Here is an 18,527-nt window from a genome sequence, read left to right as displayed (position 1 = left end):
TGAGAAACTCTGTGAAGTTCACATTTCAGAGGCATAAGCTCCCTAAAAGACTGAAACTTAATCATAGGACTATAGAATACTTTCCCTCCCCAAACAACTCACCAGCACACATCGCTAAAGGCCTATTTATAGAAGTGAATTTTACCCAGTACAACATGCCCAGCTATCAAAAAATGTCATAAGATGAACTCAAAGGCAAAAAGAACCATGAAAAGACAGGGTAAGCATCTGAACCAAACATGGCAGTAATGTTGGAATTATCAGACAGAAATTTAAAACAACTATTATTAATATGCTAAGGGTTCTAATGGATAAAGTAGATAGCGTGCAAGAACAGATGGGCCATGTAAGCAGAGAGCTGTATATCCTAAGAAAGAACCAAAAACAAACAAAAAAAAACTATAACAGAAATGAAGAATACTTTTGATGGCCTTATTAGCAGACTGGATACAGCTAAGGAAAGAATCTTTGAGCTTAAGGATATATCAATAGAAACTTCAAAAACTGAAAAGCAAAGAGAACAAAAACAGAAAAAAGAAAAAAAGAACAGACTATCTAAGGACTATGGGACAACCACAAAACGTGTGACATATATATGATGGGAATACCAGAAGGAGAAGAAAGAAAGAAAGAAATAGAAGAAATACTTGAAACATCAGTGACTGAGAATTTCCCCAAGTTAATGTCAGACACCAAACCAGGAAGCTTGAAGAATACCAAATAGTACAAATGCAAAAACAAACAAAAAAACTAACAAACTACACATAGGCATACCATCTTCAAACTACAGAAAATCAAAGATAAAGAAAAAGTCCTAAAAGAAGACACAGGAAAAAAAGCCCACTTTACCTATAGAGGAATAAAAATAAGAATTACAGCCACCTTTTTCTCAGAAACCATGCAAGCAAGAAGAGAGTGGTGTAAAATACTTAAAATGTTGAGAGAAAAAAACCAACAACCTAGAATTCTATACCCTGAAAAATTATCATACAAAAGTGAAGGAGAAATAAAGACTTCCTCAGACAAACAAAAATTGAGGGAATTTGTTGCCAATAGACCTGTCTTGCAAGAAATGTTAAAGGGTTCCTTAGAGAGAAGGAAAATTGTATAAGTAAGAAAGTCAGAGCTACATAAAGAAGGGACAATCATTGAAGAAGGAATAAGTGAAGAGAGAATAAAAACCTTTATTTTTCTTATTCTTAGCGAATCAAACTGATAACAGTTGTTCAAATAATAATAGCAACAATATATTTGATTATGTATGCTTATATATATATATGCTTATGTATGATTATATGTAAGTGAAATGAATAACAGCAATGTTACAAGGGACAGGAGGAATGAATTAGAATTACTTGGCTGTTAAATGTATTCATACTACCCATGAAGTGGTATAGTGTCATTTGAAAGTGCACTCGGATTAGTCATAAACACATATTGCAAACTCTAGGGCAACAACCAAAAAATGTAAAAAAAAAGAAGTATACCTGATATTCCAAGAAAGGAGAGAGAATAAAATCATAAGAAATGTTCAATTAAAACTACAAAAGAAAGAAAAAGACTGAAAGACAAAAATAGGGCCAAAGAACATAGGCAACAAGTAGAAAACAGTAACACATATGGAAGATGTTGATCCAACAATATCAATAATCATTTTGAACATCAATGATCTAAATGCACCAATTAAAAGACAGAGATAATCAGAGTAGATCAAAAAACAAGACCTGATTATATTTTGTCTACAAGAAATTCACTTTAAATATAAAGACATACATCAATTAAAAGTAAAGGGCTGGAGAAAAATATACCAAGCTAACACTAATAAAAAGAAAGCAGGAATAGCTATATTAATTTTAAACAGAACAGAATTCAAAGCAAAGAAAGTTATCAGGGATAAAGAAGGGCATTACATAATGACAAAAGAGTCAATTCTACACGAGGACATAACAATCCTTAAAGTATGTGCACCTAACAACAGAATATCAAACTATGTGACGCAAAAACTTATAGAACTACAAGGAGATATAGAGGAATCCACTATCATAGTTGAAGACTTCAGTGCTCCTCTCAGAAATGGACAGATCCAACCGGCCGAAAATCCGTGAAGACGTAATTGAACTCAACAACACCATCAATCAACTGGATATATTGGACATCTATAGACTACTTCATCCAGTAACAGCAGAATATACATTCTTCTCTAGCTCACATGAAACATTCCCAAGACAGAATGCATTCCGGATCATAAAACACACCTGAACAAATTTAAAAGAATAGAAATTATACAATGTCTGCTCTCAGACCACAATGGAAGTAAATTAGAAATCAGTAACAGAAAGATTACTGGAAAATCCCAAAATATGTGGAGATTAAACAAAGAACTTCTAAATAATACATGAGTCAAAAAAGAAATCTCAAGAGAAATTAATAATTTGAACTAAATGAAAATAAAAACGTAATATCAAAATTTGCGGGTGCAGTGAAAGCATACTTAGAGGGAAATTTATAGCATTGAATACATATATTAGAGAGAAGAAAGATCTAAAATTAATAATCTAAGTCTCCACCTAAGGAAACTAGAAAAAGAAGAGCAAATTAAATCCAAACCAAGCAGAAGAAATGAAATATAAGAATTAATGCAGAAGTCAATGAAATTCGGGCCGCGTGGCTTAGCGGTTAAGTGCGTGCGCTCTGCTGTTGGCGGCCCGGGTTGGAACCCCGGGCACGCACTGACGCACCGCTTCTCCGGCCATGCTGAGGCCACGTCCCACATATAGCAACTAGAAGGATGTGCAGCTATGACATACAACTATCTAGTGGGGCTTTGGGGGAAAAAATAAAATGAAATTAAATTAAATTAAAAAAAAAAGTCAATGAAATTCAAAACAGGAAATCAATAGAGAAAATCAATGAAACTAAAACCTGGTTCTTTGAAAATATCAGTAAAATTGATAAGCCTTTAGCCAGGTTAACCAAGATAAAAAGAGAGAGGACACACATATTACTAATATCAGTAATGAAAGAAGGGACATCTCTATAGATCGCATGGATGTTAAAAGGATAATAAAGGAATACTTGGAGCAACCCTATGCCCACAAATTTGATAACCTAATTGAAATGGACCCACTCCTTGAAAGATACAATTTTCCAAAACTCACAGAAGAATAAATAGACATTCTGAATAGGCCTATATCTATTAAAGAAATTCAATCAATACTTAATAACCTTCAAAAACAGAAAGCACCAAGCCGAGATAAGCTCACTGGTAAATTCTACCAAATATTTGAGGAAGAAATTATACCAGTTCTCTACAATCTTTTTCAAAGAATAGAAGCAAAGGGCATTCTTCTTGACTCATTTTATGAGGCTAGGATTACCCAAATATCAAAAGAAGACATGGGCATTATAAGAAAAGAAAACTACAGACCAGTATTTCTCATGAACATAGATGCAAAAATACTCAACAAAATATTAACAAATCAAATCCAAAAAAAGTATTGAAAAAAATTATACACAAAGAAGAAGTAAGATTTACCCCAGGCATGCAAGGCTAGTTCAATATTCAAAAAACAAAGTAATCCATTACATCAACAGGCTAAGAAAGAAATATCACATGATCATATCAATAGATGCAGAAAAAGCATTTGACAAAATTAGACATCCATTAGTGATAAAAACTCTGAGTAAATTAGGAATAGAGGAGACCTTCCTCAACATGATAATGACTGTCTACAAAAAACCTACAGCTAACATCGTATGTAGTGGTGAGAAACTTGAAGCTTTCCCACAAAGATCAGGAACAAGGCAAGGATGTCCCCTCTCAGGACTCTTTTTCAACATACTACTGGAGGTACTGGCTAATACAATAAGGAAATAAAAGGTATACAGATTGAGAAGGAAGAAATAAAACTGTCTTTGTTCACAGATGATGTGATCATCTATGTAGAAAATCCTAAAGAACTGACAAGAGAAAAAAAACATCTCCTAGAACTAATAAGCAATTATAGCAAAGATGCAGGATACAAAGTTAACACGTAAAAGTCAATTGCTTTCTTGTATACCAACAATGAACAAGTGGAATTTGAAATTAAAAACATAATACCATTTACATTAGCACTCCCCAAAATGAAATATTTACATATAAACCTAAGGTAATAATCTAACAAAATATGTAAAAGATCTATTTGACAAAACCACAAAACACTGATGAATGAACTAAAAGAATTAAATAAATGGAGAGACATTCCACATTCATGAATAGGAAGACTCAATAGTGTCAAGATGCCAGTTCTCCCCAACTTGCTCTACAGATTCAATGCAATCCCAATCAAAATCTCAGGAAGTTATTTTGTGGATATTGACAAGCTAATTCTAAAATTTATGTGGATAGGAAAAAGACCCAGAATAGCCAATACAATATTGAAAGAGAAGAACACAAAGTTGTAGGACTGGCACTACCTGACTTCAAGACTAACTATAAAACTACAGTAATCAAGACAGTTGGTATTGAAGAAAGATTAGACAAACAGATCAATGGAATGGAACAGCGAGCCCAGAAATAGATCCTCATAAATATAGTCAACTGATCTTTGACAAAGTAGCAAAGCCAATACAATGAAGCAAAAATAGCTCTTCAACAAATGGTGCTGGAATATCTGGACATCCACATGCAAAATGATGAATCCAGACACAGACCTTACGTCCTTCACAGAAATTATCTCAAATTGGATCATACACCTAAATGTAAAATGCAAAACTTTAAAACTCCTAGAAGATAATGTAAGAGAAAACCTAGATGACCTTGGGTGTGATAAAACTTTTTTAGATAAAGCATCAAAGACATGATCCATGAAAGAAATAATTGATAAGCTGGGCTTCATTAAAATTAAAAACTTCTAGCTTGTGAAAGACAGTATCAAGAGAATGAGAAGACAAGCCACAGACTGGAAGAAATTATTTGCAAAGGGTGTTATCCAAAATAAGAAAACAATCCTTAAAACTCAACAATAAGAAAACAAACAGCCTGATTAAAAAATCTCAATAAGATTTTTATTTCAAAATCAAAAAGCTGATTTTTAAATTTATATGGAAATGCAAAGGCTCTAAATAGCCAAAACAAATACGAAAAAAAAAAGAAGAAATGTAGGAGGACTTATAGTACGTGACTTCAAGTTTTACTATAAAGTTTCTGTAAAAATTCAAGTGTGATATTGCTGTAAATATTGAAGTATATATTATTAGAAATAATAAAGCCCAGAAATAGACTTGCACATCTATGATCAACTGGCTTTAGGTAAAGAGGCCTAGTAAATTAATGAAGAGTTGATAGTCTATATAAAACATCTAAGCGCCGAGTTTGTCACCTAAGTGGTAGGTGCTGTTGCTCTTGTAATTCTCATAACAGTATCATTTAGTATTTAACGGCTTGTGCTCTGGAACTAGGAACCTTTGTTTGAATCCTGGATCTATTGCTCGCTAGTTAGGTGAGCTGGGTAATTACCTTAACTTCTCCTAGGCTCAATTTTCTCATCAGCTAAATGAGAGTAATCATAGTAGTAAATACTTCATACCATTGTGTTTAAGATTAAATAAGTTAATATACATAAAGAGCCTAGAAAAAAGCCCGGGTCATAGTGAGCGCTCAATAAATATTAGCTATTATCGTTTGTTTGATAGAAATCCATGAGTGATTCCATAAGTTTATATGTTGACTGAAGGAACAGAGAACACATTTATAACGGATTAGGCAAAATACATACCACAAAATACGGGATTCAATTACATTTTTAAGACTTTATAATAGAATTAGTGATTTTTAATGATAAAATCTTCGTTAACATTGACACAATGGCAACAACAATTCCAAGAATAAATTATGAATTCAAAGTAATTACAAACATGAAATGCCTTTCATTCTTTTTATCCCTACATAGGTGGACCTAAATGTACTAATTAACGTGCATCTTGATTTCTTCTTATAACCAAGCTATTCACAATTCATCTGTAACTCAGAGTAATTGAAACAGAATATTTAAAAAAATGAAATTGTGCCTCTCAATTTTACAAGCCACCAATTAATTAGTGCTAGAGGCGATGTTACCGCTCTTGCTGATCTGAAGAACTGAACATTATTTATGCCTATTTAAAAATCATATTATGAGCAAAAGGTGAAGCAGACAGATAGTATTGCCTGTCAATTACAATAAACATGGAATTGAAACATGGTTGACTTTTATTAAAGTAAACCGTTTTATTTTCAGTTAAGACATAGCTAGTGGCTTTGATTTGTCCAAAGATGATGTCAATGGTCTTAAATCACAAAATACACAGTTATATTTCTTGAGTAAATGTGCAGATGTGTGTCTTCATTTTTCTTCTTAATTTCTAAATTTTGTAAATGATATCATTAATTCACTCATTTTTGGTTTGTCTCTTATTTCCTTCTTACCTGATAATGATTTTTTTTCTGGTTTCCTTTTGGTAATTTATTTTCAACCTTTTAAATCCTTTCTTTTCAACACTTTATATATTAAGTGACTAAGAAAGACAAATTCCCTCTTTGAACAACAGCTTCCCACTCAGGTGGAATATTCCACGGATACCATCTTATCTGTCCATCATAAAGATTTTGTAGCCAATAGGCATTGAATAGAGCTAAATTCTTAATCACAGATCATTCATTTATTGATTCATTTATTTAAAAAAATATTTATTGTTGCTTACTGTGCCAGGAACTCTTCCAGGTGCTGGAAAAGACTAGTGATCAAACAATCAGAAATCTTTAGCCTTGTGGAGCTTCTTTCTTCCTCAACTGAAAAAATAAGATGTATAATAAAGACTGGGATATGTTAGTGGTAAGTGCTAAGAAGAAAAAAACAAATCAGGAAAACAAGATATGAATTTTTAGGGAAGTGTGACATTAAGTTCTCCTATGTTACCCTAAACAACTTACATAATTTCATTGAATTTTAGCTTTCCTAGTCAAATCAATGATAATATAATCACCAAATTGATTACTTTTGGAGATTAAATAAGAATACCTTTAAAAAAAATCCAACCAGCCGTTGGCACCTAATGCATGCCCCAAAAGTTATTATTATTTTACTACCATCATGGATATCTTATAATTTATGCAAGTTTAGATATAATTAATTTTATATTTATGAGAGATCTATAACCTCCCTCATAGTTTGATTCAAAAAAATATATGTTTGGATATTTACTCAGTATTTAGTATTAGTCAAGCCTACTAATTTGAATAGATAATCTGCATTTGATAAGTCAATAGCTGTCCATCAGTGACATTCAGGTTCTCTTGGAAAGCTGCCAAGTAATAAGGCACAACTCATATTTGCCCAGCTCTGACCTGCTTGCTGGTACAAGGGAGAAAATTTTAATTGTAGTTAATGTGACATTATTTGTTCCTAAATTACATGCATATCATAGTACTGTAATAGCACAAAAAACTCTCCCCACTCTGAGACAAGAATATCTTGGAAATCCCCAAAGAGATTTCACATGAATTTAAAAACAGTCCCTACTGTGTCCTGCCACCTGTTGCCCTCATTGATTTCCACTGCTGTAAAGTCATCTAAGTCTCTTATTGTTGTAGTCAGCTATCCCCATGAGAATAGACATCACGGAGCAAAAATGGCTACACCAGCTGTCTGTGGTTAGTGTTTACTTGAATTTCTCTTCCCAAACTTTCATTTTTCACTTTTATCAGTTTTTATATTTTAGGTGTATTCTACTAAAAAGCAATTAGCTGGATTTTTTTTTTTACCAAACATCTAAATAGGTATTGATACATTTGGATTTATTTCTACCGCCTTGCTCTTGCTTCCTATTTATTAAGATTTTCCTGTTTCATTTTTTCCTGTACTTCATATCTTATTTTGTGTTAACATAAAGTTTTTTTCTCTAATTCTATTTTCATCCTCTTATGTAAAATAATTTTTTAAAACAATTACAAAAATAATTCTGTTTGTATGTGTGTGGTTAGCCTTGCAATTTTAACATGCATGCCTAACTTAAGGATTAAATGTCATCAGGTTTTTACCCTCTTTCTAAACATCTCAAGAACCCTAAAATGCTTTAACCTCTCCCAGCTTACATCCTGTTGTTATCCGGCCTTTTAATTGTGTCCTTTTAAAAAGCTCTACAATTTAGATATTATTCAAAGCATTACTTATAATTTTATATAGTCAACATTTTATTAGATTTACTCATATCTTATTTCTTTGCTCACCATGTTTTCTTTCATCTCATAGCTTCCTTTGGGTTTTGAGGATACCTTTATCAGAGGTTCTACATTTGCTTCAGCCAGATACAGAAGAAAATTACAGGTGTAATGAACTTTATAGTTCTGTGGGTACAGATATTTACACAATGCACGTTGTATAATTCAGGCCCAATCACACGTAAGCGTTTTTATTCACTGCATTTTAATCCCCACCTGAGCAAAGACTCATAAAAATAGTATTACCTTATTGTGGGCTTCATGGGTATGCACAGCTCACCCTTTTCTCAGTCCCAGCTGTAGGTGGAATGGTTGCTTAACTGACTCTCTTCCCTATATAGACTAAAACTTGGGTAACAGTCTCCTCCCCTCCATTAGCTACTAGGATCCTCCTGGAGTATGGCAAGAGAAGCAAACTTGTGTTTTTGACCCTAAAGTCTTAGAAGTGAAGAAAGGGATCAAAGAAATGACCTTAGAAATAATATTTTCCTATTTTTAATTTTAACTATTTGAAGTGGTTTCTTTATTGATTAATACATCATACTTTTTAGAGGATAGAAGAAAGGAAGAGAGCCTCAAATATTTTTTAGTCAATTCACACTGGGATTTTTTTTTGGACCTCACTGGAAGATGTCTCAGTTAATTATAATTTTTGCATTATGGCAGATCACCAACACTAGTCCACACAAGATCCTTCTCTTGTTTTGTCTATCTGTCTGTCTATCTATATATCTGCCTATCTATCTGTCTCTTCCTTTTTATCTCTATTCTGCCTTCTGCACTCTCATTCCACACTCTTAACCTGGGCAACAATTCTAAAGTGGTTAATGTATATTGCATTGTTCTATTCCTTTCTAAAACATGTGTGTTGTTACCTTGAATGCATGCTTTTTAATCAACTTATATGATGTTTTGTTATACACGTAAATCTCTCTTCCTTTTTCATTCAGCTCTATATTATTAAGATCCAGGCATGTTGCTATGTGCATATCTTTCTCACTTCTGACTGCTGCACAGTACTTCATTCATTTTTGTGTGTGTGACTACCACATCTTGCTTATCTATTTTCTGTAAATAATCATTTACATTGTTAGAACAAATGACAAACCAGAAAAGGTTCTACTTAAATACTTAGGGCATCTTCATGAAATGAAATGAATCCTTTAAGGAAGTCTCAAACAATTGTGTTTATCATAAGTATTTTCTTTGGCTGAATTTGGCTTAAGATACTTTTCAAGCACCTCCAATACCTGGTCTTATATCTTAACAAAAAGAGGTGAGTAATTTGTTTTTCATATTGGCAAGAAAAATTCTTATATTTATGTGTCCATGTGTACATGCACTCAAGTCTCTTTTCAAAAGGACAGAGGATCTGGAGAGGGTTCTCCTGCTGTGAAGGACAAAAACTCAAGATAGTGCACTCGGACACGAAGTTCACTGCTTGCCAATCTCTCAAATGTCACTTCATGGGCAGCCTGCTGGGCTCGGCTCAGAGTCACGGTGGCAAAACTGTTAATAAAAAAGAATAAAGGTTAATGAAGGCATTGGGTTATTTACAGTCTTGAATAAAATAGCCTAGGTTTTATCTGGATGGTTTGTTCAAAGCATAAGGTCTTGCCTTTGATTTTTAATATTGTATTATTCTTTTCTGCAGACTGTGAATTTTAATGCTTTTACTAGGATACAGTCTTATCGTGTTTATTAGATACGCAATTATATTGCAAAAATGAATGCAGATATCATAGATGTGAAATATGATGGCTGACACATATGAAAAATAAAATAATAAATCCCTCAGAGAACTCATTTTGCAATGCAGTAAGTGAGAATCTTGAACATTAAACACATCTTTTGTTGCTCATGAGTGATTTACTTAAAGAAAATAAATTTAACGATTTAACTGTGGCATTATGACATATAGGAAAACTGACCTTTTATAAGGAATGTATGATGCTTTAGTTGCACACTTCAGATTTAGGTTTAGGCACTGCAATTTCATTAAAAAAGAAACAAACTTTGCCATAAAACTAGTCTTTCTGTCAGCTGACAGAATGTAAAATGCCAGAAGTATGCCATGTTCCATAGCGAGGATCCCATCATAAAGATTTCAAGTAATCTGAGAGTGAGTACATATGCTAGTCAGCCCTCAACTGGAGATTCCAGGAGTATCAAATGTATGAGGGATACAAAGTGATTTAGTCCTGTGCTCTAATCCAGAACAGGAATTGTCCAAGTTTACAATATACCCAATTGGAAACATTATCTTTGCTGTGACAAAGGCTGTAGCTGTGTATATTCATCTCCAACATCTTAGATTTGTTCTCAAATAAGTACTAAATATGAAGCCATCTTTAAAATAACCGCTAGCCATTCCTACATTCCCTACTTCATCCTGCCATAGTAAAACATAAATCCTTATGAAAAAATTAACCTATTTTCCATTTTTATTACTTTTTCTTTTTTTTTTTTTGGTGAGGAAGCTCGGCCCTGAGCTAACATCTGTGCCCAACCTCCTCTACTTTGTATATGGGCTGCCATCAGACCATGGCTTGATGAGCAGTGCATAGGTCTGCGCCCAGGATCCAAACCTGTGAACCCCTGGCCCACCAAAGCAGAGCACGTACATTTAACCACTATGCCACCAAGCTGGCCCCTATTACCTTTTCTTTTGGTTTCCTAGGTCAATTAATATTGTAATAAGACTCATAGTCTATTGTACCATTTCTTCCTGACTAAAATAGGAACTATTTAATTATCTCCTAAAAGCATTCTACTCACTAGATTTCCTCAGACTACTCATTCAACAAATATTTTTAGGTGGCTAATATGTGCCAGTCACTATTCTAATATTGAGAATATAGCGATTAAAAAAACTCATTAGGAGCTTTTGTTATAAGCTACATCAGAAAAATAGCAAAGGTCATTAGGAAAACTAAATTTATTCTTTAAATTACATAGACAGTCTACAGAACATCATGTGTTTATACGTGGTAAAATTCAAAAATAAAAAAATTTTTTTTACTTTTAATTAAGATAAACTCAGTTTATAATCCTTGATGAAAAAAATGTTAATTACTCTATTGGAGACGATTAGAAAGTATGGTGGTCATTAGATCTGTTAAAAATACTTTGGTTCTCCTTCTAAGTAGAATTGTATTTACTTATATCCTTTAAATTATGAGTTACCACATGATTTCCTTGGGCTAATGAAATGTGAATAGAAACAACACGTGAAAACTTTAGAACTTTCACTGTGTTCACTTTCTCTGTGCAATGTTTGAGGTATATGTAGGTCCAATGGAGGTCCCACAATGAAGATTACCTGGAGTAAATCTCCCAGCTGACCCATGATGAATAGGTATACAGCCTGAGGGAGATATAAAACTTAGTGCTTAATTTTAACTCAGCTGTCAACTACAGCTAACATACAGTAAAATTCACTCTTTTAAGTATTCATTTGATGAGCTTTGACAAACATTACCATGACCACAATTGAGATATAGAATATTTCTATTACTCTAACCAATGGAGTAATAAAATAAATGGGAATCACAACAACTAGATTTTCTTTTTTCTAAATGGAGAATTTTCCCTTTTAATTAATAATACTGAGTTTCTACAAAAGTCAGAAAAGCAAACCTCTTAAATATTACTTGCAGCAAGGTAAACTAGTACAAAATTTCTGAAACAGAATTTGGGACTATGCCTCAAATGCCTTAAACTTTTATATAATTTGTGACCAATATTTTTACATGTGTAATTATATAATATAATAGATCGAAATCAGAAACAACAATATCAACTGAATAATTGTCTTGCATCCTTAAGATGTAATACATTGCAGCCATTATGGTTATAAGACCATCTAATAGCATGAGAAAAAGTTTCAGATTATTTTTATTTGGGAAAACATGTAAGTTAGGAAACACTATATACAGCAGGACCCAATTATGCAAAATATATACTTACATAAGATTTTATCAAATTCTTACAATAGTTGGTTTGTAAGAAAGGATTCAATATGTCATTTACTGCATGTGAAATATCACTAGCATTCAAGTATGTGTCCATACCCAGTTGGGTTAGGGTTCAGAGAATAATGAAATCTCCTAATCCTAATATGAATGAGGTACTGAAAACATAATGTTGGCTGTTCCACATCTAATTGTGTGAGCTTGGTCAAGTTAACATCTTCTCTAGGCTTTAACTACCTCATTTTAAAAATGGTGTTTAAATATTACTAATAGAAGCAGTAGTAGTAATAATAGTACCAGGAGTAATGAAAGTAATATTTATTTCACAGGGTTACATTAAATAAAATAGCGGTTTCTTGCATATTGTAAATGCTCAGTAAGAATTAGTTGCTTTTCTGGAAAAGGATGAGACAAAGAGTTTTTCATGCAGTGCATTGTTTGGGTTAACAATTTTGATTGGCTGATAATCTCCTAAGAGAAGAGTATACTTCTTTCACAAAGAAAATGTACATTAGATACCAATAATACAATGTCTTGTGTTTCAGTACTGAGTTATGAAAAACATTTGGGCAGAGAAAAAGACAGGGCTCTTCGTAAGGTGATGGTCCCATATATGGAGTTTTCTATCTCCAAAACACACAATAAAAATGATTAATTCAGATGCTGCTCTTGGTTAGAGAATGGGATGAGTGACAGAATTCGGTACTAAATTTCATTTATAAGTGCCTGAAAATCAGCATTGCATGCAGAGAAGCCCATTATAAAGTTAAATTAGTTTCATTATACATATCTAGATGAGCAATTATTTCCCTTTTTTAACAAGCATATATATGCTGCATTGTCTTCTCTGTTAATATGAGGAAATACAACATACAGTATGCACATTCTTGAATCCTAAAAAAAAGAATAAAATATTCTCATTTTTCATACAATAGGCTGGAAATTAAAGTCAAATAAGAGAAACCACCTGAGAATTTTATGAAAGCCAAGAAGAAACCATCATAGGATTCTATGATAAAACTTGTTCTAATCGGGGCAATGGTGTCTGGTTCACTCACTCATTCTTGAAAGATTTATTAAGCACCTATGTACTATACGTTATAGGCTCCAGAAATACTGCAGAGAATTTTGTAGGTTATTTCTGTTCCCATGAAACTTAGTCTTTTGAGGATAGTAGTGTTGGCAAGGGACACTCTCCATAAGAAAATAAGCAAAGAAAATTTCAAATATTGTAAGTACACTAAGGACAATTAAAGAAAATTAGATTTGTGTGCATTTCTGCATGCTGTATGAGCAGAGGTACTTGCTGTTTGTTTCACGCCACCTTTTCACGGACATTTGTATAGCAAACAACGTTAGAAGAGAGAGAGAGCGTCTCTCTCCAGATCCAAGGGCAGCTTTGTTCTCCATTCAGTATAATACAGGTAATGTCACCCTCTGGGACAAAGATCAGGAAAGTTTGCTGTCTGTTATAAAGATGTGGGTTCTCGAAACTTGATGTTATTCTTTTGGAATTCAACTGACTGCATGTGCAAATGCTGATACTCTGGTAACTGTTATTCCTGGGAGTAATCAAGTCCTTCTAGTCTAAGCCAAGAATCTTTTATCTTCTGCCAGTATCTATGAAACAGTGGCAGACTAACCTTGTGTACTCGTAAGTAGGGTAAAATCTCAGAGCCTTCACAGTTCTTGACAAGGTCCTGATGAGTAGGTGAGTTATGTGGACTGAAGGAAGAGAAACAATGGCAACTTTTGAAAATTAGTGAATGAGGGGAAATACAGATGAAGGAGAATTCTATGAGAAAGGTAGGGTCTAGATCTTGCAGAGCCTTACAAACCATGTCTGGAGTTTGGTTCTATTTGTATAATGAGAATCAACTGGAGGGTTTAAGCAAGAAAGTGACATAATCAGATTTATATATTATATGCCTATTAAGATATAGACAAAAAAGTTCTAGACTATGAGTCAGAAGATTTGGATTTATGTCTCAGCGCTGCCATAGTTGTTATATGATCCTGAATAAAGTGCAATTTTTCTGAGCTTCTGTTTTCTCCAACGTAAAATAAAATCAGCAAATCAAAACAAAAATGATACCAGGTCACATCCATTAGGATGGGTGATATCAAAAAACAGAAAGTAACAAGTATGGACCAGGATGTGGAGACATCAGACCTCCTGTGCACTATTGGTGGGAATGTAAAATGGTGCAGCCACTATGAAAAACAATATGGAGGTTCCTCAAAAAATGAAAAATAAAATTACCATATGATCCAGCAATTCTACTTCTGGGCATACACCCAAAGGAATTGAAAGCAGAGTCTGGATGAATGTTCATAGCAGCACCATTCACAATAGCCAAAAGGTAGAAGCAACCCAAATGTCCATCAACGGATGAATAGATAAACAAAATGTAGTATATACAAACAGTGGAATATTATTTAACTTTAAAAAGGAGGGGAATTCCGAAACATGCCACAACATGAATGAACCTTGATGACATTAGGCTAAGTGAAATAAGCCAGTCACAAAAAGACAAATACTGCGTGATTCTACTTATATGAGGTACCTAGAGTACTCAAATTCACAGAGACAGAAAGTAGAAGGGTGATTGCCAGGGACTGGGTGGAAAGGAGAAATGGGGAGTTGTTTAATGGGCATAGAGTTTCAGTTTTGCAAAACGAAGGGTTCTGGAGATTGGCTGCACAACAGTGTGAATGTACATAACACTACTAAATTTTACACTTAAAAATAGTTAATATGATCAATTTTATGTTATGTGTATTTTGCCACAAATAAAAAATTAAAGAAAATTGATAGTATTTACTACAATTGGTTTATTTAGCAAACAGCAAAAATTTTCCTACTATGATTCAGACATGACGTCAGTCTCCATGGATATCAACATAGAAGAAAGAATCTCAGCCCTCGAATAGCTGAGACTAATAAGTCATATCCCAGTGTTAGGAAAGTTTTTAAAACATACACATAAAAGCATGTTGTTAACTCTAAAATCATCTACAAATGCAAGATGGGGAGGAGGAGTCAAGATGGCGGCGTAAACAGACTCTGAACTCACCTCCTCCCGTGGACACAGCCAATTTACAACTACTCGTGGAAAAATTACCCCTGAGACAGAACTGAAAACTGGATGAGAGGACCTCCTGCAACAACGGACAATCCTAACTGGGGTAGAAGAGGCAGAGACTCCCTTCTGGAGAGGAAAAACGCCGCCTTCACAAGCCACCAGCTTCATGGCCGCCGGGAGCAGCTCACAGGTACGCAGCCTCCCTGGAGGCGCGGGGCACTGAGCCGGGGAGCGCCCCCGCTGTGGGCATATTGTGGACCCAGCACAATCGAGACCAGGGGCATAATATCTGACTTTCCTGCTACTAAAGCATTGGGGAGCACCCCCAGAAAACCCGGTTCACAAAGAAAGTAAAACTGGCTCTTAAAGGGCCCGCGCACAAACTCACTCGTTTCAGGAAGCACCCTAAAATCACCAGAAAGAAAGGTGTACAGTGCTTTGGTGACAAGAGACTCACCTAATAGGCCCCGAGTGCACCTCGGTGAGGGGTGAGACCTCTCCAGGGACTGGGACATTGGCGGCGGCCATTGTTGTGGCCTGGTGTGGGTGTGCTGACACAGACACCATTGGAGTTCTCCCTGAGGCCTGCTAGCCCAGGGTCTGCTCCACCCACTAGAGCACCGATTTAATCCAGCTCAGCCAGGGCAGGCAGCCCACCCTAGAGACTGGCCCCACCCAACAACAAGCCCTCAGGCAACTTGTGGGCCTGCATAGATTGGTGACTGGATTCTCTGCAGCCTGGCAACTGAGCCACCTTGAGCAGGGCAGGGTGTGCACAAGGAGCGGGTGGAGAGTGTGGGGCGGTGGCAGAGTGTGTGGGGCTCCAGCCGTGGAGAGACTGGGTCCACTTGGGGAGGTCGGGGCACTCACACGGGGCAGGACTGTGTTGACTGTGTGTGGACCTGTGGGCGGCAGGGCTTCTCAGCCGCAGAAAACTTGTATTTCTCAAAGACCCACATAGGAGGTTTGCTCCACCTTCCAAAACCAGAAACAATTGGGTGCTCCTGTGCCTGAGGCCAGCCCCACCCAGCTGCAATCCTCAGAGAGCTGACAAGAGACCTAATAGACTAGAGGCTTACAGCAATTGTAAGGCCCTGAGCCTAACAACCTGCCACGGTGGGGGCCTACTCACTTAAAAGAAATACTGCAACACAAATGTGGTATTAGAACTTGCAGCCAACTGTGCTGGGGATCCCCATGCCTGATAAAGAGACTGAAGGGCTCACAACAACTACAAGCAGCTGAGCATTACAACAGCTGGCCAGGAGCATAACTCAGCATCCCTGGGCGCCTGCAGGGAGAGCAAACAGGCCACAGCAGAAGGATACACGTAGCCCACATAGGGGTCACCCCTGGAACATTGAGAACTGAGGGAAGCACACTGGAAACCTCCTAAGCCATCACTTACATAAGGTCACCTATCCAAGAGCAGGAGACGTAGCTGACCTACCTAATACGTAGACACAAGCACAGGGAAAGAGGCAAAATGAAGAGGCAAAGAATACATTCCAAGTAAGGGAACAGGACAAAACCCCAGAAAAGGAACTAAGTGAAACAGACATGAGCAACCTACCTGACAGAGAGTTCAAACTAAGAGTGTTAAGGATGCTCACTGATCTGGGGAGAAGAATAGATGAACTCAGTGAGAATGTCAACAAAGAAATGGAAGATATAAGAAAGAACCAATCAGAAATGAAGAATACAATACTGGAAATGAAAAATTCATTAGAGGGCCTCAAAAGCAGAGTAGAGGATACAGAAGAACGGATCTGAGAGCTGGACGAAAGACTAGAAGAAATTACCCGAGGTGAACAGGTAAAAGAGAAAAGAATTAAAAAGACTGAGGACAGTCTAAGGGACCTCTGGGACAACATCAAGCTCACTAACATCCGTGTTATAGGTGTCCCGGAAGGAGAAGAGCGAGACAAGGGGTCAGAGAATCTATTTCAAGAAATAATAGATGAAAACTTCCCTAACCTAAGGAAGGAAACAGACATCCAGGTACAGGAAGCATAGAGAGCCCCAAACAAGATAAACCCAAAGAGGCCCACACCAAGACACATCATAATCAAAATGTCCAGAATTAAAGATAAAGAGAGAATCCTAAAAGCCGCAAGAGAATGTCAAGTTACGTACAAAGGAAACCCCATAAGGCTATCAGCTGACTTCTCAGCAGAAACCTTACAGGCTAGAAGAGAATGGCACGATATATTTAAAGTGCTAAAAGGAAAAAACTTACAGCCAAGAATACTCTACCCAGCAAGGTTATCATTCAAAATGGAAGGAGAGATCAAAATTTTCCCAGATAAGCAAAAATTAAAGGAGTTGGTCACCAAGAAACCAGTGCTACAAGAAATGTTAAAGGGACTGATTTAAGGGGAAAAGAAAAGACCACAAATAGGAAAAATTATCTATTTCCATGATTAGAACGTAATGGATACAAATGCACAACAAAGAGGTTAGATATGATATCAAAAAGATGAGGGAGGAGGGGAGTTAAAGAGTACAGCTTTCAGACAGAGGTCAAACTAAAGTGACCATCAATTCTGTATAGAAGAAGAAAGGAACAGAGAAGGACTACTAAAACACTGAGAAAAAAAAAAAGTTAAAAAATGGCAGTAAGTACATACTTATCAATAGCTACTTTAAACGTCAATGGACTAAATGCTCCAATTAAAAGGCATAGGGTGGCTGACTGGATAAAAAAACAAGACCCATATATATGCTGCATACAAGAGACACACTTCAGACCTAAAGACACTCACAAACTAAAAGTGAAGGGATGGAAAAAGATACTCCACGCAAATGGCAATGAAAAGAAAGCTGGGGTAGCAGTACTCATATCAGACAAAATAGCCTTTAAAACAAAAACTATAAAAAGAGACAAAGAAGGGCATTACATAATGATCAAGGGAACAATCCAACAAGAGGATATAACACTTGTCAATATCTACGCACCCAATGTAGGTGCACCTAAATATATAAAGCAATTATTAACAGACATAAAAACAGAAATAGACAGTAACACAATAATAGTAGGGGACTTTAACACTCCACTTACACCAACGGATAGATCATCCAAACAGAAGATCAATAAGGAAACATTGGCCTTAAATGACACACTACAACAGATGGACCTAGTAGATATATACAGAGCATTCCATCCAAAAACCAAAGAATACACGTTCTTTTCAAAGGCACATGGAACATTCTCCAGGATTGATCACA

General features: G+C 35.6%; 1 long non-coding RNA gene across 1 annotated transcript; it reads right to left on the bottom strand.

Annotated features, from left to right (window-relative positions):
- Positions 1–8,443: 8,443 nt before the first annotated feature.
- LOC147915200 (uncharacterized) lies at positions 8,444–15,906 on the bottom strand. Its single transcript, XR_015554499.1, has 2 exons — positions 15,757–15,906; positions 8,444–9,748 (listed from the first exon to the last, which is right to left on the bottom strand). It is a non-coding gene; the product is annotated as an uncharacterized LOC147915200 (long non-coding RNA).
- Between the last annotated feature and the right edge of the window lie 2,621 nt (positions 15,907–18,527).

This window comes from Ceratotherium simum, chromosome 15, assembly GCF_057802395.1.
Source record: "Ceratotherium simum simum isolate JZ-2026a chromosome 15, ASM5780239v1, whole genome shotgun sequence".
NCBI lineage: Eukaryota > Metazoa > Chordata > Mammalia > Perissodactyla > Rhinocerotidae > Ceratotherium > Ceratotherium simum.
This window is presented reverse-complemented; position numbering and strand designations above follow the sequence as displayed.